Here is a 23,747-nt window from a genome sequence, read left to right as displayed (position 1 = left end):
GGAACGTAGTGGCAAATTCAAAAGTGCAGGGTCCCTTCGTAATAGTCACAGCCACACCCCTTTCCACTTTTTTTCTTTTGCTGCTGGGCTGAGAATGAGTTCCTTGTTAATGCCTTCCCCCACAACAACGGATGTCCATAGGAGCCAATCAGCATGAGAGGGGAGAGTGTTAGCTACTGAAAAGAGTCTTCCTTGCAGCCAACTCACCTCCTTTCTCTCTGACTGACTCCAAAGATAAGGAAGCAACTTAGAAGCCTCTTCTGAGTGGCTAACATATTCCCCTTTCATGCTGATTAGCTGATAAGACACTGGAGACATAGGGACCCTGCTTCTAAAAAAGTGAAGGGTCTAAGACCCCCTGAGACCCTGGACAACTACACCCCTGATTGGGGCTGGCGGGGCAGGAGACCCAACAGTAGGGGGAGCCAGAGGCAATGACAGGCAGAGTCAACCCTTCTAAAATGAGTTTCTGCCGGACCATGAAGACCTGGCTCTTCAGGCAGGCTTTTGGGGTGGGTGAGATTTTATTATCTTGTGTCCAGATTTTTAATGTTTATTGTATCTGTATGCTTATTTTGTACATCGCCCAGAGTGGCTGGATAGCCAGCCAGATGGGTGACTAAGAAATTCAATAAATAAACAAACCCATCCTAGATTCCTCCCCATTCTCCTCCCTGTTGAGTCGTACAAGGGCAACACTGAGACTGAGAAGAAGAAGGCCAACAGGCAGTGCCACCCTCCTGTACCAGTTGTAAATAAAAAGGCAGGGCAGGTGGGGGCTGGCGGAGGCCAGACTGAGGTTGGCGGGGCAGTGCCCCAGTAGCCCGAATAGACCAGCTTCCTCATCATTGTGCTTTTCCCCTGAGTTCCAGAGGCGTCGAGGGCTGAGCTGAAAAGCTGTGAGATCTGATGGAATCCTGCTACGCCACCAGCTATGCCACCACCATCACAACAGACAACCCAATACTTTGGATCCAGGAGAGAACACACAGCCACTGCAGTGCTAAAAAAGGGGGGGGTAGTGGAACGGCTTAAAATGGGCCACTGTCGCAGGTGCGGTGGAGGCAGCCGAGGAGAAGAGCACACTTGGGCTGTATCCCAGGGCTGGGGAACCTCACCCAGCCCAACTGAGCTGCTTCACGTGCAACCTTCATTGGCGGCAACCCATGACAGAGCCTCCTAGGTGGTGGTCCCCCTGTTTGGGAAATGGGTGCAGCAGTTTCCCTCACTACTAACTTTTAGGAGAAAATTTTTAAACAACCCTGTTGTCTCGGGCACTTTGATAGCTGAAAAGTCCTGTCCGTGGCAATTCTGAAATTATTATTTTGAGAGCACGTGATTGCTTTCAGGAGTTTTGAATGGTCTTTAGAAGGCTGTATTTTCCATTGTATTGTTTTAGGACTGATATGTTTGCGCCCTGGGCTCCTTTGGAGGAAGATGTGGGATATAAATCTAATAAACAAACAACAACAACCTTCCAGGGATCACATGTCAGTAGTCGGTAGAGGTAGAGGGAAAAAGTGATAGAGCCACAGATGCAACTCTGGCCTTTGTAGAGTAGGTTATATTCCAGCCATGCAAAATTCAGAGGTTCCTACACACATCTCCCTCCAAGAAGGAGAAGTAAGAGGCATTATCACAGTTCAGGGACACTTTCAGCTAGGCCAGTCTTTCCCAACCAGTGTGCCTCCAGATGTTGTTGGACCACAATTCCCATCTTTCCTGACCATTGGCAATGCTGGCTGAGACTGATGGGAGTTGTGGTCCAACAACATCTGGAGGCACACTGGTTGGGATAGGCTGAGCTAGGCAAATGCTCTCAAGGAGAGAATCGACAAGGGCAGGTGAGGGGTGTAGCCTGGAGAAGAAGGGAGTGTGGCCTGGGGCAGAGTCCTGAGGGCCGGATACAGAGGCCTGGTGGGCTGAATTTGGCCCTTGTGCCCAAGGTTCCCCACCCCTGGCATACCCTCTACTCACGACCACAACCGCATCTCCACCAAAGGTGCAACTTTACACCAGTCCCAGACTTTTCACAAGGGATTTCCTCCCACTGAGTGCAATAAGAGGGAAATATATTTTAAGAAAATAGCCCCACTTGCAACAATGACCATACCACCCGCATCATCATCATCATAAGCTATGGTGCCGACAATAGCACTTTCAAGGAGCCATAATCCACCCACCACATTGGGACCTTTAGTCATCCTGAGAAAGGTTTCAAGCAAAGAATGCTTTTTTTAATTCATAAAAATTCTAAAAATGTGCAGGTTCATTTTATACATGAATATTAACTGCATACATACATATAACCAAAGTGTCCCAAATAATAAACCAATGTAAGAAGCTGATCTTCCCAAGATCCCTGCTGACTGATGATAAAAGGCTGGGAAACCCAGCTCCTTTCGGTACTCCTGAAACCTTCGGCAGGTGTTGTTTCTAACGAAGACTAACCAAAAATCTACCGCTCAAAAAGACAGGAAAAGCAAGAACATAGGTTGTAGCCAATGGAGCACTAAGTTAAAGTACTTATTCTGCTGGCAGAATGTTTTGTACCAGCGGTGGGCTATTGCACGACAGAATGCTTAAGCAGGTTGCGTGTAACTTGGCTGCCCAACGAATTGCGCAATCCGCTGTGCAGTGAGCTTCCTCCAGCACAACTGTTGCATGGGATTCCTCTGATGGGCGGCATGAGCAGAAAGGGCCCCAAACACAGCAGGGTTGGCGTGCCACATTTTGAAGCAAGTAAACATATCACTCAGTAGTGGAGGTTGGCTCATTGGGGGGAATGGGGCACTGCCCCACCAAACTCAGTTGCCCTCACCTGCCTGTCTGCTTCCAATGAGCTTGCTATCAGCTTCCGCCTTATCTGAGTAGAATTCAGTGAGGAGGAGGAGGAGACTAGAATTAGTCGGCACAGTTTGTCATTACCTCTGGCTCCACGTACTGTTGGGCTCCTGCTTTGCGCCCTGCCAGTCCCAGTGAACACCAGCCACCAATTACTATCTAAGGAGCATCCCCCATCTCCCATAAAACCATTAAGTCCAGACTTTAAAATTACCTCTCTGCACCACTGGCTCTTTTCCTTTCTTTGGCTGCATCCGCACCAGACATTTATTCCACATTAAACAGTCATGGCTTCCCCCAAAGAATCCTGGGATGTGTAGTTTGTGAAGGATGCTGAGTGTTATTAGGAGACCTGTTCCCCTCACAGAGCTCCAATACCCAGAGTGGTTTAATAGTCAGCCCCTCTTCCCAGAGAATTCTGGGAATTGGAGCTCTGTGAAGGGAATGTCTCCTAACAACTCTCAGCACCCTTCCCAGGATTCTTTGGGGGAAGCCATGACTGTTTAATGGGGAATAAATGTCTGGTGTGGATGTGGCCATAATTCTTTGGCAAAAGTTCCAAATTTGCAATGGCCCAGACCTATTATTTCAAACCTCTCAGCTGCACATCATGTACAAGTTATGCAGAGTGGATGCACAAAGCTATTCTCTCTGTCAGAATTCAACCTCTACCTGAGGCCAATTCTAAAGCTACCTTCTCTCTGGGCTTTGTATAAATGCAATGAGCTGCAACCACAGGAAAATTACCCTGAAGTCAGTTTAAAAATGGGAATCGCAGCAAGCTGTCTTTGCAAATGGAAAAGAAAAATTATCCCACCAGCATCACATCCAAAGATGAAAAATCAAAGGACTTTGCCAACAGGGAAAACAAATTAAAGAACCAGACAGATGTCTATACCATCCCAATCTGGGGTAATTTTTCAAAACAATATTGACTTACACCAGGTGTGAGGAATCTTTGGCCCTCCCAATGTTGCTGAACTACAACCCACATCAACCCTGCTTCTCGGGCTCACGGGAGTTGTAGTTCAGCAACTCCTGGAGCGTCACAGGTTCCCACAACTGACCTAAACAAACTAAATCTGCGAGGGTATAAAAATCTAGTACTTCATCATATTCATTTCTATTCTGAATATCAGGTTATAAATCACAACAACTACATTCACACATTGCAAAACACCACGTCTGACAAAGGGGGTGTTTTTCAGCTATCAGTTGTGAAAGTGCCATTTAAAAAAAAGTTTCAGCTAGTTTCTTAACATTAACTAAGATGCAATTAACAAATGTACAGTTAGTGATGGCCACACAACACATATGCACCAGGGCAAGTAAAAACAGAGACTCTGGTGGCACTTTAAAGACTGGAATCATAGAATAGTAGAATTGGAAGGGCCCTATAAGGCCATTGAGTCCACCTCCCTGCTCAATGCAGGAATCCAACCTAAAGCATCCCCAACAGGTGGCTGTCCAATTGCCTCTTGAATGCTTCCAGCATTGGAGAGCCCACCACCTCCCTAGGGAACTGGTTCCATAGTCGTAGTGCTCTAACAGTTAGATCCTGGCCCTTCTCTGTGTGACAACCTGCCAAATACTTGAACAGTGCTATCATATCTCCCCTCAAACTAACAGTTATGGTGGCATAGAGAATTTTCGACTAGAGTCCACTTCATCAGATGTGTGAAGAGTCATCCTCAGTAAGTGAAAACACATATATGATGATGATCAGGAGTGGGGGACCTTTCTCAGCAGATTCCCTTCTGCACAACCTTCTGAAGGGCACATTCTACAGAGGCCCAACTGGCCTCAATTAGAAGTCGGGCATTTACTGTCGCTAGTCCCATGCTGTGGAACATGCTTCCAGCAGAGATTCAGCAAGCATCCTCGCTTTTGACATTCAGGCATCTCTTGGAGACTTTTTTGGTGCCGAGAGGACTATGCGGCTGTTAAAAAACATTTTAAACATTTTGTATTGCTTTTCAGCCTACAGCCATACTACCCTGAACACGCCCAATCTCATCTGAACTCGGAAGCTAAGCAGGGTCAGGCCTGGTTAATACTTGGGTGGGAGACCGCCTGGGAATACTGGGTGCCATAGGCTTAGAGGAAGGCAATGGTCAACCACCTCTGAAGACCTCTTACCATGAAAACCCTAAGAATATACGCAAAAAAGATTCATAGGGTCACCATAAGTCATAATCAACTTGAAGGCATATAACAACAACATTGCTTTTCAATGTTTTTACATTGCCGTATACCACCCTGATGTGTTGCGAGAGACCAGTAAATAAATAATTTTATTAAAAAAAATTAAAAATGAATAAAAGTGGATGGAGCAACAAACGTGGATTTAACCTTTGTACGGAGGCTAATTCCTACACACATTCACACACTCATTTCTATGCTCCATCCAGACAAAGAAGAGGCATTATCAAAGCTCAAAGGCACTTTCCAAAAAAACCTTGGGGCATGAAGCATGGCCAGGGAGGGGTGTGGCCAGGGAGGGGTGTGGCCTGGGAGAGTTCTGAAGGCCAGAACCCTGGAGGGCTGTATTCAGGTCCCAAGCTTGAGGTTTCCCATCCCTGAGAGGTTGGTAGATCTGTGTTAGCATAAAGAAAGATAGTAAACAGTGATACCCAAAGTTCCACAAAATGGAACAACTACAGCCAGGCTGTTCAAGCAACAGCCCCAATCGTAGGTGAGCAACTTGATGACCTTAAAACAAGTTCTTTTCATCATCAAGTCATTTTGCAAACTGGAGAGCTGCAACGCATTAGCATCTAAAATATATTCGCATCCAATTTGTATGAATGGTAGATGCCCGCCTACTGCTGGTGGGCTCATATGGCAGTGCAGGGCATAAGGAGATCTAGGCTGCCTCCCACGGGGGGGGGGGAGAATCTTCAGCACCTACTTCTGTACCCTTCTAGCCTAAGGAAGGGGAAGCGCCATAGCGCAGTGGTAGGGCATCTGACTTGAATGCAGAAGATCTCAGGTTCAATCCCCAGCATCTCCAGGTAGGGCTGGGAGAGACCATGGTCTGAAAGCCTGGAGAGCTGCCACTCAGTCAGTGTGGACAATACTGAGCTAGATGGACCAATGGTCTAACTCAATATAGGCTTCATTTGTGCCTACAACATGGCCCTTCTGTCTTCCTTGGGCTCTGAAGACAAGTCCTCAATAGCATTTCCATCTCCTCCACTTCGTAAAAGTCAACAGTTACACAGCTGGACAATGATCTTTTAAGGAGCACACCCAGCCAGTCCAGGGATGCACAGTCAACAGCAGCCTTTGTAAGGCTCTAGGCTTTTGCTGAGACAACATTCCCCCATTACCTGTACTGTAATCAAAAGGACTCACCAGGAGCTGTCCAGGGTCCTACCTGAATCTAGACCTGTCTGGTCCAATCAAGCTACACTCTCTAGAACATTATGTTACTTTATGTGACCCAGCTTACTGAGACCTTTCATGAGGCCTTGTTTGCTAACACTTTATGACCTTACCAGATGAGACTATACCTGATGTGATGTTACCTATACAAGTTTGTGACCACTTCTCATGCGCTCCCTCACCCCAGCAAAACAGGATAGGTACAGGCATCACCACCTTTACCCAGACCTGAAACCTGATAGTACACATAATTAAAACAAAAATGGGGCACAGAATAGGGCAGCAATATAAACCAAAAAAAGGAGCAGAATTTCTTAATTGGAATCTCAAAAGGTATCGACAAAAAGTCTTAAACCTTGACGGAATACTTTTCTGTATACATTTTACCCCTACAGGAAAATCAATGAACTATTGCTAGTGTCAGCAATAATCTCCTAAGAGACGTGGTCTGACATCACTTCAACACTCAACCCTCTTGTCATTTGCTTAACCTAAGACATTTAGGAATAATAATAAACCCCACAAGAGTTGCACTATTAGGAGTCGTGCAAAGAAAAGGCCTGTTTGGCTGCCTTTTTCCTTTAAAAAGCCTCTTTGCAGCCATTCCTCCTGATCCCCTACTTTTCCCTCTTTGCGCAGACAACAATGAAGGATAATGGATGGCAAGGAATAATCTCCCCCCTCGTGCAACTTTGTAATAAATCATGGTTTTCTTATCTTTTCTGTAAGAAGCCTAGATGGTTTTATAATGCCTGTGTGCACAAAAGGCTTTCCTTTATGTCTCCCATCAATGTGCACATACTACTTGAACAAGATAAATTTCTGGTCCTTGCTTCTCCCTCTCCCCCCAGCACCAGGATTGTGGTGCCCAGGGGTGTTGCTAGATCCTTTAAAAATTTGACACACAGGCCCATATCTCAAATATTCATAAAATTTGCAGATACTAATTTAAATGCATAGCTTCCAATTTAGGCCAACTTTCAGAGGGGAAGTTGCAATGTTTCTTTTAAAAAAATCAATCAAGTTTTTAAAGCGGGGAAGGGCAGGAAATCTACAGTCTGGTTGAGGAAAGAGTGTGGGAGACTTTCAGCGTTTCTACATAATCGGTTTATTTGCAAATATATAGGTTGAGCAGATAGGAAGCAAGCAGACACACAGGCAGGCAAGGCTAAAAACAAAGTCACAGCAGACCCAAAACCAACAGCAGCTCTCTCAGAGGCCCCTGTGCTTATCCTTTCCCTAGTCAGATTAAAAGTGCCTCCTTTCAGATTTTTGGCCCCACTCCCAAAACTACCCTCTTTCCACCCCACTGTGGATGCAGAGGCAATCTTCTTTCTCATTAACCTGTCATTCCAAAGTTAATGCGAGTTTTGAACCCAAGATCAGTGTGTATTATTCAGGGATGGACGAGTCTGTTAACTGTGGTTTCTCAATTTCTTATTTTTCCAGTCTTAAATATGATTCTCCACATTAGCTTGCTATTTTTTTTAAAAAGTCCTCATAAAAATTCATTAGTATTTTAGTGCAAATTTCTCCTAATATGCACACTTTTGTAGGCTATTTTGCCTGATAAACACAATATTGCAAAGCATTTTCCTCTAATTTAATACATTTTGATATGTCATTTTCACTAACATAGACACGCTTTACCCTCGTATAAGCATTTCTGTACACATGACTTAGTGGAGAACTGCAAAATTCAGAGATGTGCAAGTTTCAAAGGCTGGCTATAGTTCACTAGTATTTCAGAAAGTGAAATGTTGGTCTGTGTTAACTGCAAACTGAATCGAATTTCTCCCCCATTCCTAATTTCATTACATGACATGGGGCAAGGTCACCTGTCTGGAGAGATGCCCACAGCTGATACCTCAGGAGTAACATCGCTGCTTGGCCACATCCATCGCCCAGAGAAAGCTGCAGAGAGCTTGCTTCCCCACCCCCACCCCTCGGTCAGAAAGAAAAATCTCCTCCAACTGCCAGCTGACCCGGGATTGCAGAAGCAACAGGAAAAAGACACTCTGGCCCCATCCATCATCCAGCTGAACAAGAGCCACCAACTGCTGTTCAAGCAAGAACTACTGCAAGAGATCAGCCTGGCCCCACCTGGATATAAATGTCTCCTTATAGTTCACAGCTTCATCCTGGCCTCAAAAAATTGATCTTCCTCCTCTAACTTGTATATCCGTTTCCATATCCTTTCTGGTGGCAGTACCTGTTTCTTTTGTGTGTGTTTTTAGATGAGTCACTTGGGGAGAAATAATTATCTGCAAGGCAGGATAAAAAATGTAAATGTCCTGCCTTCAAGTCAATTCCGACTTATGGCGACCCTATGAACAGGGTTTTCATGAGGCTGAGAGGCAGTGACTGGCCCAAGGTCACCCAGCCAGCTTCATGGCTATGTGGGGATTCGAACCCTGGTCTCCTAGGTCATAGCCCAACACCTTAACCAGTACGCCACACTGGCTCTCTGCAAGGCAGGATTAAAGGGGCGTAAATAAATACAAAAATAAAGAACATCTATCTTATATTATCTTACAGATTCATAGTAGAAATGTACACAACACCTAACCACATTTTCAAATATGGCAGCAATACAATAAATATAGATACCCCCCAACGTCACTATTTGTTTCTCTGCATAAGCCATCCTTCAAAGAAGTACTTTTTTGTTTTGCTCTGCAGATGCAAGCATCCATCCCCTCGGACCTGGAACCTGACTGCCTGGAGCCTGGCCCTTGCCAAGATCTGGTGTGTCCATGTGCGTGTGTACATGTGCAAGCACATGGGCACACATGCATGGGCATCCAGGTCTTTTCTGTCAGTTCCTGGATCTTCTACCACTTTCATAGAAGTTTTGTTAAACTTTTCTTTTCAACTTTGCTTGCAGGGCAAACCATGGCGGGAGCACCCAAACCACATGGCATCTTACTTTGTACCGAGGCATTTATACATATAAGTTAGCAGATGCAAATCTGCACCATGAACTGATGCCCTGAACTAAAGCAGCTTGCTAGGTGGAGTAAAGCCATTAGGGCAGCTTCCCTGCAGGCGGGTTGCTGTTGCTTACGCAACAACGGGGAAGGGCCGTGGCTTCCTCTTCCGTGGCAGAGCATCTGCCTTGCATGGAGAAGGTCCCAGGTTCGAATCCTGACATCTCCAGGCAGGGCTGAGAATGTCCCCTGCCTAAAATCCTGGAGAGCTGCTGCCAGTCAGTACTGACCTACAAGGACCAGTGCTCTGACTCAGGATAAGGCAGCCTCCTATGTTCCAGAGGGAGAGGGGCAGGGATGAGGTGAGGATGGCACAGTACAAATGCACTGTACCATACTGGGGCCAATCCAGTCCTCCAGCTGGTGCGTTTGCACCGCCCTGACCTCCCTGCTGCCTCGTCCATCCTCCTCTGGGTAAGGAAGAGCGCTAGGGGCTTTGCCCCACCTGGCAAGCTGCTTCTGGCCCTGAGTCCTTCAAGTGCAGGATGTGTACACATGTGCAATTGTGTGCGTATAAGAGATACTGCCGTACTTGCCAACTGATGCCATTTCTGCAAGAAGCAAGGGGTACGATTTTACTGACCCCGCTTAGGCTGTGCGGAGTTCCATCCCCACCTCCCACCGCCACCTGCAAAAATTTCAAGCATAATTCAGTGTACGTTTCTGCAGCTGCAGATTCAGACGCGTCCAAACCTCAGTGGGCAAAAAAAAAAGCAGCCAAGAAACTTGCTCCAAGATGCCCAACTGACATTGGTCGTGTTTCCTCCGATCAGTTAAAGTGAACCTGAAGCAATGATTAACTTTCTACTGAGAGAAAGCAACGACTAATTTAGGACTCCTGAACTACTGATTAGTGCAGCCTAGAATCTGGCCCAAGCTAATTATAAATCAATGGGAAGCAAAAGGAGCTGAGAGCTGTATAATGAGGCCTTTGAAATGTGCATTTTTCTAATTAACATTTTCTTCCTCTCTCTCTACATCTCCTTATTTTTATTTTTATTTTAAGAGGGAGGATCTAAAGGAAGAAAACATGCAGTTACTGTTTTGGCGACTGAAAAGATGTTGTTTGCCCACCGTGGGCTATCAGAGGCTCCAAATCCTTTTCATCCTTTCCACGATAAAAAAAATCTCATCTCTCTGAAGCTAACCATCCAATTAAAAGGACAAGATGGGCTTTTCACCGCATGAGCATCACAGAGGCTAGATGGAAAAAATACATGCAGATTCTCAGCTATTCCCAATGTTTCTTTTGAGCAACATGTTATCTGTAGGGGTACAGGAGGCACCCTCCCCAACAACAGCGCTTTGCCAAAGCTTGCTTGCTTATTTGTTTGTGTCATTTATAGACCACTTACTATTGAACAGATCTCAAAACAGTTTACATTTTAAAAAAACAGACATAGAAGCATACAGTGTCAACAATTTAAGTAAAAGTACATAGCATTGAGACCCAGCGTGGTGCAGATGTTATAGTGTCAGACTGGGACCTGGGAGACCAGGGTTCAAATCCCCGCTATGAAGCTCATTGGCTGACCTTGGGCCAGTCACGCTTTCTCAGCCTACCCTACCTCACAGGGTTGTTGTGAGGAAAAAATGGAGAGGGGGAGAAACATGTACACCACCACCTAGAGCTCCTTGGAGGAAAGGTGGGATATAAAGCCTTTTAGGTAGACACCTTATCCTAGTCTGCATCAGTACTGTAATTGTATTTAAAATAAAAAGTAAAAATTATGGTCCGCCATCCTGGGCTCCCTTTGGGAGGAAGGGTGGGATATTAATTTAATTTAAAGAATAAAAAGATAAAATAAATGTAAATAGGTATACAACACAACATAATATCCATATAAAGAATAAAAAGTTAAAATAAATGTAAATAGGTATACAACACAATATAATATCCATATCTATATAAAATTCTCTCTGTGTGTAAATTACTTATTAAACATAATTCAAGCTCTCAAAAACATTCTGCCCACAACCAGTGTCACAGTCTCTCACCTTCACCAACTCTTCACACCATCATTACACCTTTACCCAGGTTTCTTTCTTTCTTTCTTATCCTTTCATCAGTCCTTACCAACAACAGTCAATAATAATCAAACACATGAATCACAGTATCAATCACAATAGCAGCCAACAAACTCACTAACATCTACTTTGGGAGCAGTAATTCTCAAATGATAAGTATGAATCAGGACACACCACTAAATAATTTGCAAAATGGGAGGTGGGGGCGTTTCAACCCTTGGGGATGCCTCATTGTCATCAATATAAACTGAAGATCTGTTGGTAACTCAAACAGTAAAAGCCCATTTGTCCATCTCAAGCTGTTGTGGGGGATGGCAAATCATCCAATTCTGAACTGCTTAGAGCATGGTTCAGACACCAGATCACTAAGGGAAATGGATCTGTTCCTGCCTCTCTTAGTCACAACCCTGAACCCCCAAAGAAGTCTAACTACACAAAGCTAGACATTTAGTCACAGAATAACAATACTTTTTAAAAATAATTAGCTTCCTTAAGAGCACTTCCTATGGTTTAACCATGGAATATTGTAAAACTTCTAATGTTGAAAACTTCAAACAAACATTGAAGCTCTTTACATTAATAGTTTCATGTGTGTGTGAGTGTGAGTGTGTGTGTGTGTGTTAATTTAAAGCATCCCGATATGGCAGGGCTGGAGAATCTCTTTCAGCCTGAGGGCCAGATTCCCTTATCCAAGGGCCGCATGTCAGTGGTGGGTGGGGCCAGAGGCAAACGTGGGCGGAACAACAAGGGTGCATTTTTACTTAGGTACAGTAGGCTACTTTCTACGAACACTCACACAACCCTCGCTATCCTTCACCCAGGCAAGCAAGATCAGAATTCAAGGGCACATTCCAGTCAGGCAAAAACACTCAAGGATAGTTCAAAGCAGGACTGATGAGGGGTGTGGCCTGGGAAGAGTTCTGGGGGCCAGAGAGAAAGGCCTGGAGGGCCATATTTGTCGCAACAGGGGTGGAAGAACAACCCTAAAAGCTGTGCAGGGAGAGGATCCACACAGGGAGCAGCAGCCCACCCAGGGAAGAACCACAAAAGTGGCTGCATCAGCCACCTCCAGTTCCCTTGAACTGGCAAATAGCCTTCTGAAGAGTAAAGGGCCTACCAGTGAGCAAGGAAAGCAAGACAGGGAGCAGGCACGCCTGGAACATTTATTTATTTATTACTTGATTTATATCCCGCCCTTCCTCCCAGCAGGAGCCCAGGACGGCAAACAAAAGCACTAAAAACACTTTGAAACATAAAAACAGACTTTAAAATACATTAAAACAAAACATCTTTAAAAACATTTTTTTAAAAAAGCTTTGAAGACATCTCAAAAAAGAAAAAAAAAAGGTTAAAAACATTGGTTTTTTTAAAAAGGGTTTAAAAAGCAATTCCAAGACAGACGCAGACTGGGATAAGGTCTCAACTTAAAAGGCTGGTTGAAAGAGGAAGGTCTTCAATAGGCGCCAAAAAGATAACAAGAGATGGCGCCTGTCTAATATTTAAGGGGAGGGAATTCCACAGGGGAGGTGCCGCCACACTAAAGTTCCATTGCATATGAAAGGCAGAGGGAGGTATAAGCCAGGGGTTCCCAAACTGTGGTCCATGGACCACCAGTGGTCCACATAAGCCTCACCAAGGTGACCCTCGGCATGTCAGCAAAAATACCATTAAAATTCATACAGCCTCTGGCACGGCACACGAAAATTGCTACAGCAGGTAGAGAAATCATTGAGTGGTCCGCCAACATCCTCAGCAATTTTCAAGTGGTCCATGGGAGGGGGGGAGTTTGGGATCCACTGGTAGAAGCCAAGGAAGGCCTTTTCCAGATAAGGGGACTGGGAGCTGCAGTGAAGCTTCAGAGCGGGACTCAGGCTAACCTGTCTCACTGGGTCGAGTTCAGTGAGATGCCAAGCAACTGTATCAATGCACTGCTTAAGCATCCATGGTCACTTTTCAAGGGAGGAGGATGGGGAGAAAAATGGAACAAATTATCCCTGCCTCCGGTGACCCCCCCATGGCTCCCCCACCAGGTCCAGAGATCATCAGCCATCATTGTGTGTAACTCCTACACTCTGACTGAGGCCACCCACCTTCCCACACCCGTCTTAAACATATCAGGTGCTATGTAGGTAACCCAAACAGACTGGGCATCCCCTGCAATATATACCAACTGGCTAAAGGTCACGCTACTGAGACCCGTCTCATACGATCTGCATAAATGACAGCTTGTCTAGTTTTAGATGGACACCCCACGTCATTTTTAAAAAAATTATTTATTACGGTTATATCCTGCCCTTCCTCCAGACACACAGGATCCGTTTCTTCCACACACCCGGATTTTATCGTCTAAAACAATCCTGTGAGGTAGGTTAGGATGAGAGACGCTGACTCCCCACAAGGAGAATGCACCTTATAAAAAAAAAGATTCCCTGCAAACAAAATAAAAACTTGTCCTAGGCTGATCTCGTCTGATCTTGGAAGCTAAGCAGGGCCAGGCCTGGTTAGTACTTGGATGGGAGACCACCTGGGAACACCTGGTGGCATAGGTTTAGAGGACCTCTTATCGTGAAAACCCTATGAATATAACAACAACAGCAAATGATGCATAGGGTCACCAATAAGTCGTAATCGACTTGAAGGCATACAGCAACAGGCCCAGCCTGCTTCATGTGGTGCCTTTTTTCAGTTTGTACGCAGTCCAATAGTGGCGTGGTCCTCTTGCATCTGTATGAGGAAAGGCTGCAGCATTTGGGGCTTCCCAGTCTAGAGAAAAGGCAAGCAGGAGGTGGCATGACAGGCATGTATACAATTATTCATGGCATGGAGAAAGCAGACAGAGAAAAGTTTACTTCCCCCTCTCATAACACTGGAACTCAGGGCCATCCAGTGGAGCTGAAGGTTGGAAGATTCAGGACAGACAAAAGACAGGACTCATAGTTACGCTATGAAATTAGCTCCCGCAGGAGGTGGCAACCGTCACCAACTTGGAGGGCTTCCAAAGAGAAATAGACAAATACATGGGGGATAAGGCTATCAGTGGCTACTAGCCACAATGGCTATGTTTTGCCTCCATTGTCAGAAGCAGTATGCTTCTGAATACCAGTTGCTGGAAATGGCAGAAGGGGAGAGGGTTGTTGCGCTCAGGTTTTGCTTGAGGGCTTCCCATAGGTATCTCATTGGCCACTGTGAGAACAGGATGCTGGACTCCATGGGCCACTGGCCTGATCCAGGAGGACACTTAGTATAGTCATATAGCATGCTGCCTTCCAGAGGGCTGCATCACATACTTTTTCCAAGCATGCAGATCCCCTCTCTTTAATTCTCACCGTAGCATTTAGCCACAGTTGTCCAAAACTGACAGGCCTCCCATTTCCCCCTGGCACTTGACATTATGCATTTTACCAAGCAGGGGAGAAAATGTTGTGACAGTTTTTGCAAAAACATACGTTCTGCTACATGGTCATTTTCAAAACATCCGCACCACTACCCCGCCCCCCAAAATTTCCAACATGCAGCTTTCCTTGGGTAGGGTTAGTGCTGCGTAATTAAATAAAAGGGAGATGTTTTCAGCCAGACACTTCCAAGTTGTTAGCCTGCCAAATCTGCCCTTCCTCTCAACAGTCATGTCAGATAATCAGGGCCTATAGCTTTGCAATCTTTACAAATACATTTCACAGCCAGTTAAAAGGCAAATTATCTGCTGAGGCTCAAGAATAGATGCATACTGTGGTAATGGCTGTGAGGCCAACTCCATTTTATGAGGCTGCACTTATTACTCAGACAATGCCAAGGTTGTATTTAAGGCTTCTGGCATTGATTGTTAATAGAGTCTCACTCGCAAAAAAAAAAGATTTACATTAAATATGTAAGCAGAGCCAACTATTACACACACACACACACAACTTAATGAGACAATTCAAGAACCTGTTTTTGCACAATTATGTATTGCTAGCTTGCTTTGTAACTATCAGAACTGAGCAGGAGGCAGCAGTCAGAGGGGGAAACCAAGGGTCATGTCAGGGAGTCAGAGTCAAGAAACCTGGAGTTACATCAGAGAGTCAGAGGCAAGAAACCAGGAGTCACGTCAGGAAGTCAGAGGCAAGAAACCAGGAGATAGAGGTGAACACAGAGAAACACAACAGAGCCAGGAATGCCACTTTGTTGCTCAGGCAAAGTCCCAACCTAAACAGGAAGTCCTTTCTAACACTTCCTGTCTAGGAGGGACCAATGGCCAGCCTCGCTGGGCGGGGCCAGTCTAGGGCCTGAGAATATTTCACTGCCCAAGAAGATGCTCTACACAGGACAGCTGCATAAAGAGCCAAAGGCTACTGCTTCTAGCCCCAGTGATCCCTGGCACTAACATATTGCCACCATCACATATATTCAGCAAGACGGCCATGATGGAAACCACAAAAGTTCTTCTCTCCAATCCAAACTATCCTGTTGACATTCTGAGAAGCCAAACTTTTGTTGAGAAACATTGTGCTTCTAGTCCTCAAGGGATGCAACCAGCTGATCAGCCCTGAACGACCAGGTGATCTGGGGAGCCAATAGTAGATCAGAAGGGATTAAATTACAGTTACTTCAGGCTTGATTCCCTAGTCTAAACAACTCACCACTAGAGTAGTGACTCCATGCCTGCACCTGTCCCCTGTGATCTCTGTTTCTTGCTCTGTGGCTACACACCTGGGCAGAAAGGCAGACATTGGGGGAAGAAGACTGTTATGTCCCCTGCATCAGAGTTCCAGTGTTGCCTTAAACAGATTCATATGAACTGTAGGTCCTTGGAACTCCCTTCTGCACTGTTCTAGGCCAAGGACATGGTCTCCCATCATCCTCAGACTCTGGGAAAGACTCCCCAGTAGCTTCTCCTGCTCCATAGTCATGCAGGAGCATGAAACTACAGAATCGGCCATGGGCCTGTTAAGGATTAAAGGCAGCTCTCCCAGGGATGTGGAGCCACTGGAAGGTCCTGCCAGCCACCTCAAGCCTTCAGACAACCCTGGTTCTTTGCTGAAGCAACATCTTGCTTAGCTCAGCCAGCAGGGCCCACTGGGAGCTGTCCAGGGTCCTGAAAAAGGCTCTGATCATTGCTACCACTTTCCCTTTGAGTCCCAAGCACCAGCAGGAGAGGGGGAAGACTAGGAAACACCTCACACACTCTTAATGAGAAGATGGACAGATAGGCCAAAGGGGTGGAAAGATGCAAGAATGGGCCCAGGGAAGCATGGAAGGGATTGTTTCTTATTGCTTCAAAATTTGCTGTGGATGTGAATGTCAGACCCCCAACCCTCCTCATATCTGAACAAGCTCAGAGAATAATTAAAAAAAAAAAACATAACAGATGAGCTCCTTCTAACATTCTGGCTTTGGGTGCCCAGGTTTTAATTGTCACTTCACTTGTTTAATATTCAATCTTACTCCCCTCCGGAGAGTTAATCTATTCTATAATGACTGGTCAAATACACCTGAGATGCTGACTCGGCAGAGCAGTCTGTCAAAACAGTCTTGCTTCATTAACCGAAGGTGCCATTAAGCTTGAAGCTTGAATAATAAGTTGGAACCTCTTGTCACGCACAGCAGTGGTGAAATCTAGAAAAGGGGCCCTGCTGAATCCCCACCCCACCCCATTCCAAACAGCAGCCTACGTTTACCTGCAGAGCAAAAGGAGCTTAGTTATAAGCACAGCTGCCAGCGGGTAAATAAAAATCTATTTATAGCACATTTTCACTTGCATCAGCCATTTTTGCAAGGAGTTAGAGAAACGGCAGCATTCAATGCCATCTGCAGCCTGCCCTGATGCACCCCATTGTCATCTCAATACAGGGGTGGATTAACTTTAATGCTACCTACACGATGGTCCAAGAGGCCTCACCAAATTTTAAAAATGAGTTTCTCTTGTGGAAAATGTACCCACGGGACTTCCCACTCTCTAATAAAATAAAATGAAGATTACGCCTTCAACACAGGTCATGAGTCTCTGTTTAAAAGGTCATAGGTGCCATGCAAAATGGCAATTGTTAAGGCTGCAGAGATGAATTCCATTATTTTCTTGCTACTAAACACCTGACACACGTCGTCAGGGCAAAGTTGTCTCTGCAATCATGAGAACCTGAAACCTACTTTTAAAACCAGAAGAATGGATGAAATACAGGGAAATACTGCAAGAGAACATGCTGCAGTCCACTAAAAAACTGAAGCTTGGGAGGAAATTCACTTTTCAGTGGGACAATGATCCCAAGCACAAGGCCAAAGCAACACTAGAGTGGCTCAAGAACAAAAAGGTGAATGTCCTACAGTGGCCCAGTCAAAGTCCTCATCTCAATCCCATTTAGGATCTCTGGCAGTATTTGAAAAATTGCCGTCCACAAACGGCGTCCAATCAACCTGAATGACCTGGAGCAAATCTGCCAAGAAGAATGGGCCAAAATCCCTCCGACACTGTGTGCAAAGCTGGTACATACCTACCCCAAAAGACTTGGGGGCTGAATACTTGTGCAAGCAAAATGTTTCCGCTTTTATGTTTTCCCAACATAAAACCAATGTTACCTTACAATAATTAATTTTGAGTTTCAGTGTCTCAAAATGAAATATCATACAGAACGAAATTACAATGTACCATTTGTAATCCAGTAATATGAGAGCATTGGTCAGGGGTCTGATTACTTTTGCAAGGCACTGTATATATTGTAAACAGGTGTCCACAGGTGGCACATGCCAAGTATGTCACATTTTTATTAGTATGCTTATATCTCACTTTTCCTCCAACGAGTGCAAAATGGCACAGATCGGTTTTCTCCCCATTTTATTCTCACAACAACCCTGTGTGGTAGATTAGGCTGAGAGGTGGCGACAGGCCCAAGGTCACACAGCTGGCTTCATGGCTAAGTCAGGACTTGAAACCACATCCTAGTCCAACACTCTAACCCCAGCCTTTCCCAACCAGTGTGCCTCCAGATGTTGTTGGACCACCAACTCCCATCAGCCTCAGCCGGCATTGCCAATGGGAGGCTGATGGGAGTTGTGGTCCAACAACATCTGGAGGCGCACTGGTTGGGAAAGGCTGCACTAAGGAATACTTGGGATGGTCCATAGCTCAGTGGCGGAGCGTCTGCTTTGCATGCAGACCAAGTTCAATCCCTGGCATCGCCAGGTTGAGCTGGGAATGTACCCAGTCTAGAATCCTGGAGAGCTGCTGCCAGTCAGTGTAGACAACACTGAGCTCCTGCTGGGAGGAAAGGCGGGATAGAAATCAAATAATAAATAAATAACTAGATGGATCTAGTGGTCTGACTCAGTATAAGGCACCTTCTTGTGTTTCTAGGTTCCAGACACTTCATACCGTGCAAATATGCAACCGAGGTGCTGGAAGGATATCATCCCCCCCCCCGTTTTCCCTACCATATGATGGAGGAAGGGGGTGCTTGTGAATATAATCGATTATTTAACAACCTCCTTCTCTCTTTCAGGTTGATTGATTGCCCTCGTCCACAGAACATTAGCATGCCACGCTTGAGGTTCCCATTCAGAACTCAAGCAAAGGATGCTAGCCTTCTCTGGATTGGGACCATCAATCAACCTGACTGAGAAAGGAGGTGACAAATATTCATTGGTATGCCTGGACCTTCATTCACAGATATCCATGAAGCTTCTTCAGCCTTCTTTTGCATTTCTGCGATGCACAAAGGAAACAAGAGGGGTTGAGGTGCCTTGCTCGTTAATGCATGGAAGAATATAATCCATTTTAAATAGCTTTAATCTGTCAGGAGGTAGATATTGTCATAGTTCCTTTTCATTTTTTTTTTTTAAAAAAAACACTTTTTAGATTCTGAAGGCATTGTATGTATGTACCTAAGATATGCTGCCTGCCACATAAAACCTAGTTTTAAATATTCCCAAGATGCCTCACTTTTATGTCCCAATCATATTGCCCTGAAGGCTGCATATTTCTAGAAATACACACACAAGAATATGAAGCTTTTTAAATTCTTCCTTTTTTACAAATTTTTCTCACTTAAATGTCTAAAGCATTTGAGTCAGACAGGTGTCTTCCAAAAGAGGATCAAATGAAAGTCTAAGCACCCGTGACTTTCTCCAGAATGCTTACGCGCTAATTGACTTTAGCATTTTTAATCATTGATATCACTTTTAGCAGGCAAAGTGTTGACATAAACGGAAGGAAACAAAGAAGGTCACATGCACAGATACAATATTAAATGCAATCACCATAATCTAATCTGCATTATGCATGTCTTGGTTCCGCACACACATCATAAACCAGTTATCCAGGCAGCATCTGTAACGCTGCCAGGGTTAACAGAAGCCAGCGCTAAGGCAGCAGCAGCACAGATGCTTGTTCTTCCTCTCTAGCTTTATGAAGCAGATGCTCCAGTACAGAAACGGAGAACCTTTGGCCTTCCAGATGTTGCTGGACTCCAACTTCCACCAGCCTCAGCCGGCACGGCAAACAATGAGGGATGATGGGAACTGTAGTCCAGCAACATCTGGGGGGCCAAAGCCAGTGATGGCCACCAACTTGGATGGCTTTAATACAGGATTAGACAAATTCATGGAGAAGAAAGCTATCAACAGTTACTAACCCAAATGGCTATGTTCTATCTCCACTGACAGAGGGAAGGGGAGAGTTGGTGTAGAACTCAGATCCTGCTTGCAGATTTCCCATAGGTATCTGTTTGGCCACCGTGAAAACAGGATGCTGTACTAGATGGGCCACTGGCCTGTTCTATCATGCTGTTCTTATGTACTCCACTCCTGCTGTAGCAAAATATATACATATGCTTAGCCGCCATAGCACAGTCATATATTAAAAGTGCCAGTACTATGACAGTTGCATGCATGGGTTTTATCCCTGTAGCGAAACTAACAGGCTGATTGCCTGGAGGCAACTGTTACTTGTCACAGGTAATCAGACAAGTGTAAGCCACAATGCTGGCAATAATACCTTGGAGTGGAACCAGTGTTGTTGTTTTTAGTGGCATCTGAACCCTCACACACAAGATTACACATCACTGCACTCCAGGTGAATCCATCCAAAATAGCTAGCATCTCACAGTTCCATAACTGCAAAGGAATTGACTCCCACTTTAGACATCAAGTGTGAAAGTGACACTCGATGTGCAGGATTAGATGCATCTCCCTCTCTTACAAATTTCATCACGCACAATCCAGGAAATGATCAAACCTCTTGAAGGTCATGCCGAAAGGGCCAAGCAAAATGTGACACCATCACACAATTTTACAGTTGCATGAGTGGCTTTTTTAAAGTAAATTATAGGCACGGGGGAACGGTCCAGATTGGGGCCATGGCACAGGGAGAGGGAATTAGAAGGACTTCAGCACTTTGCCTACCACTCCACTTGTTTCTTGCATTGGGGGGGAAAGGTCCCTTGGAAGACAATGGGAACACCCCAACAACAACAACAACACAAATGCAGATGTAGGGACCCTGATTTCATAGAGGATAAGGTGCACAATGGCTAGTAGCCACGATAGCTGTATTCTACCTCCTCTGTTGGAGGCAGAATGTTTCTGAAGACCAGATGCTGGGAATCACAAGCGGGCAGAACACCATTGCACTCAGGTCTTGCTTGTGGGCTTCCCAGAGGCATCTGGCTGGCCACCGTGAGAACAAGGATGCTAGACTCGATGGAACTTTGGCCTGATCCAGCAGAATTCTCCTTAGGTTCTAATCTGGATCAAGACCACAGCAAGGGGCTAAGGGTTAACGCCTCCCTAATCCCCGCATACCACGGCCCTGATCCAGATTGGGGACCGTGTGCCTGCAAAGTCCTCTTCAAAAAGACGATTGCGCAATTAGCAATTACGCAAGTGCCGTCTTAGCTAGTCTGGTCCCGATACCACCTGTACAACCACATTGCACTTTTTAGGGTGTATTTAGTATACCAGCAAAGTCCCAGAGAAAGAACAGTCAGAGAGTTAAAGAGGTCTTGGATGCTCAGGAGATTTGTTTTCATGAAACAGGGTTTTTTAAAGCAGACTTTCCAATGGAACAAATTCCCCATCAGATACCTCACACTGAGAAAAAACACAAAGTGGGCTTTGCTTCTTGCTTACCCCCTGTATCAGTGGCAGTCTCCGCATAGGAATTCGTAGTTCTTATTTACTGTAGCGATTCATGTATGCATCTGTCTTAGAGTTCAGTAACTAACAGATGCAAAACCAGGAGTACTTTAAGGGTATTTACAAGGACGTGACAACACTTTACATGCCCAGAGATGAAGGTGAAGAAGAGGAGATTCCGGCCAAAAAGAAGGTGTTTTAATCTGGTTTGGGCAGTTTGCTTTAAATATGGAAACTGAGCACATTCTACCCTTATTAACCAAAATGCAGACAATAGTCAAGAAACCAGAAGAAGGCTAGGACTGGGGAGGGCAGCTATGAGAGAACTAGAAAAGGTCCTCAAATGCAAAGATGTATCACTGAACACTAAAGTCAGGATCATTCAGACCATGGTATTCTCGATCTCTACATATGGATGTGAAAGTTGGACAGCGGATAAGAGAAAAATCAACTCATTTGAAATGTGGTGTTGGAGGAGAGCTTTGAGGATACCATGGACTGCAAGAAAGACAAATAATTGGGTGTTAGAACAAATTAAACCGGAACTATCATTAGATGCTAAAATGATGAAACTGAGGTTATCATATTTGGACAAATCATGAGAAGACAGGATCCACTAGAAAAGACCATAATGCTGGGAAAAACAGAAGGGATTAGAACAAGAGGAAGGCCAAACAAGAGACGGACCAATTCCATAAAGGGAGCCACAGACCTGAACTTACAAGATCTGAACAGGGTGGTCCGTGACAGATGCTATTGGAGGTCGCTGGTTCATAGGGTTGCCATAAGTCTTGATGACACATAACATAATCTGTGTACATGCTGACATTGCCTGTCATAAAAACATAAGAGCCCTGCTGGAACAGGCCAATGGTCCATCTAGTCCAGCATCTTGTGCTCCCAGGGGCCAACCAGATGCCCCAGTGGGAAACCCGCAAGCAGGACCTGGGCGCAAGAGCACTCTCCCATCCTGCAGTTTCCAGCAGCTGATATTCAGAAGCATGCTGCCTCCAACCATGAAGGAAGAGCATGGCCATGGTGGCTAGTAGCCAAAGATAGCCCTATCGTCTCTGAATTTGTCCAATCCCCTTTTAAAGCCATCAGCGTCGGTGGCCATCACTGCCTCTTGTGGGAGCGAGTTCCATAGCTTAACTCTGCGCTATGTGAAGAAGTCCTTTCTTTTCTCTGTCATGAATCTTCCAACATTCAGCTTCATTGGATGTCCACCAGTTCTACTGTTATGAGAGAAAGAGAAAAAACATTTCTCTACCCGCTTCCTGCCATTTAAGCTCTAATGTGTCTAATTTATTTATTTACTTATTTATAAACTGCCCTTTCCTAAGAAGGCAGAATATAACCTATAAAGATAAAATCAGTAAATCAGTAAAAACATCACTAAATACAGATTGGTCAAAAAAGAGAAAATTCAAATTGCAAAGGCCTGTTTTAACAACATAGTTTACAAAAGATGTCTGAAAGGAGAAATGATGGTATCCCAACTCAATTTTTCAAACCACACACTATCAGCTTTCCAACAGCACATTTCTTCCCACTCCACAATTTGCGTTCAACTGCACACTTAAAAAAACTTGCAACGAACATCACAACTTCCACAAAGTAGCAAAGAAACCAACAGTGGCACTCTCATTGTGTGGCTGGCCACCCATGAGTCCATGCAGCAAAACAGTATTGGATTTTTCTGTCTGCGGTTTGAAGCAACCCTGCCCTCGGCTGGAGACACCTCCCTTCCCCACTGCTGACTGCAGACCTTTCATGGGACACCAACAGCAAAATGTTGGGCAATCATTGTCTCTGCCTGAGCCTACAGCAAAGTGTTTCCATTGGCCACACCTGGAAGGCAAACGGGTTGATCTATCAATCAGTTGCGAAATCTGCCTAAAGCTGAATTTTTAGAAAAGCACTCAAGCTGATCCAACCAGGGTTACGGAGTAAAAAGGGTGGCATTTGACTGGTGTTGTGTGCTCCCATTTTCAGAAAAGAGAGGTGGTGGTGCACTGCAACCGGCAGAACAGTAACTTTGTCTCTACCCCAGTACTGGGTGACTATTCCTCAACACCCTGGCAGTGATGCTATGGAATACTGCTGGGTATTCCCCAATGAGAATTCCCCAATGTTGTTTAGGATCTGTATAGGGAAGGGGAATCTGTGGCCCTCCAAGCTGTTGTTACACTCCAACTCCCAGCAGTCCCAGCCAGCATGGCCTATGGTCAGAGATGCTGGGAGTTGTAGTTCAGCAACATTTGGAGGGGCAAAAGTTCCCCAGCCTTTATCTATGTGTTGGTAGCAGTCAATTTTTTAAGGATCCACCCTATTATTTTGATTGTAAATTATAGAAAGGATCCTATAAGGCTATTGAATCCCCTGCTCAATGCAGGA

The 23,747-nt window shown here is 45.1% G+C and overlaps 1 pseudogene; it reads left to right on the top strand.

The window, feature by feature from the left end:
* Positions 1-4,823: 4,823 nt before the first annotated feature.
* Positions 4,824-4,942, top strand: LOC133375315 (5S ribosomal RNA; annotated as a pseudogene).
* Positions 4,943-23,747: the final 18,805 nt, after the last annotated feature.

The sequence above is a fragment of the Rhineura floridana genome, unplaced genomic scaffold (assembly GCF_030035675.1).
Source record: "Rhineura floridana isolate rRhiFlo1 unplaced genomic scaffold, rRhiFlo1.hap2 scaffold_52, whole genome shotgun sequence".
NCBI classification, from domain to species: Eukaryota; Metazoa; Chordata; class Lepidosauria; order Squamata; family Rhineuridae; genus Rhineura; species Rhineura floridana.
This window is presented reverse-complemented; position numbering and strand designations above follow the sequence as displayed.